The sequence below is a fragment of the Halyomorpha halys genome, unplaced genomic scaffold, assembly GCF_000696795.3.
Source record: "Halyomorpha halys isolate HHAL.00 unplaced genomic scaffold, Hhal_1.1 Scaffold224.1, whole genome shotgun sequence".
Taxonomy (NCBI): domain Eukaryota; kingdom Metazoa; phylum Arthropoda; class Insecta; order Hemiptera; family Pentatomidae; genus Halyomorpha; species Halyomorpha halys.
Window position 1 is genome coordinate 104,985 of NW_027111010.1, and position 1,484 is coordinate 106,468.

At 43.0% G+C, this 1,484-nt stretch overlaps 1 protein-coding gene across 2 annotated transcripts in view; it reads right to left on the minus strand.

The window, feature by feature from the left end:
- Window positions 1-1,484, minus strand: part of LOC106679863 (UBX domain-containing protein 6) — a gene marked incomplete at its 3' end in the record, with an annotated part of 59,591 nt that overhangs the window by 27,568 nt on the left and 30,539 nt on the right.

The following is a 1,484-nucleotide window of genomic DNA, read 5'->3' on the forward strand; positions in this document are numbered from 1 at the left end:
GACAATCGATGTTTACATGTAACCTCAAGGCAGGTTTTGTTTTTGAAGAAAACAGTCAGTCGTGTCTGGGGCTCCAGAGAGGTGAAAGGATCTCGCCAGGATGAAGTCTTCAGGAATCCATGTCCAGCAAGAGTAGGAAGCCATCTTGGATGTCAGAACAAAAGAAAAAAGAATACACCAGGAATCAACAGAAAGAGGGTTGTGAACTTGGTTAGTTTGGTTATAACTAAATTTAAATCAAATTGTAACAGAGATATTAATTTAATTAACTATTTCCCTGCTTGAAGAATATATCTGAGTATTCCTCTGTTATTACCTCTCTGCAATTACTCGTTTTGTTAACCACCCCTACACGCGGTGTCCCTCCCCTCACAAGTCGTTGACAACTGAATTTTTTCAGTCCCAACCGAATATCCCATCGGTTCCCCACATTTCTTATTCACGTCCCCACCTTCGCCAACAAGTCGCTGATAATGTTGATGATAATCTGATACGTGGCATATTCCCCACTACGTGCATCATTGATTTACCTCCACTAACCCCCATTCGCCCAGATCTATAATGACTTCCCCTTCCACGCTACAGGGTCCACCCAGGCTGATTAACCTCTATGGGCTCTCCTCTTTCCTCCACTACATATAGGGGCATCCTCTCGCTATGTCGCCCTCATTCCTACATTCAAAGCATCTGGTACGAGGACACTGGGCCACCAGATGACCTGTTTTTCCGCACCCGTGGCACATCCACTCTTCCCTTTGACCGTTGTTCCTCGGCTTGGCCTGGTTCGTTCTTCTGTCGCCTAAGCCTCTTAAAAAATATTGTTCCTTGACCACTGGCCAAGGTGTCTCGTCAGCTTGGATGTGATTAAGGATGGTCCGCTTAATTCTGCAAATTAATGCCACCTTCAGTAAAATAGCATCATTTCTATCTAGCAAGTCCTCCGATACTTTGGCCTCCATTCTTCCAATGATGCGATTGCCGCCCATGAGAAAGTGGTTAAGTTTGCCAATCTCACCTGAGAAACATTCTAAGTCTGAGCTACCCTTCCTTAGATCTTGCGATGTGGCTTTCCTCACCTTTAGCTTAGCCAATATATTAGCATGCGCCTGAGCTAACGTGGTGTCTGGTAGTTGGGGCATTACTGGAGGTGCAGGTGTTGCAGGACCCACTTGATTAGGTGGTGGGAAGTTCAGAACTGGCTCACTTAACCATGGTTCCTCTTTGTTAACCATGATGAAATTAAGTTTGTCACAGAGAAAAGAAAAAAATTGTTTTTTCTTTTAAACAGAAAGAATTAACAAAAAAAAATTACCAACGCACAGAATTCCCGGCACCACTTATGTGAAGTTGGGGAAAAATAATTAAAAAAAAAAGGAAAAAGGGGCACTGAAATGACTTACTAACTTGCTGGAATAACACTGCTTTATTTCTCCTTTCAATCTTTCTTATATACATTTTGCGTGTTTGTTTACGAGGGGAGTTAC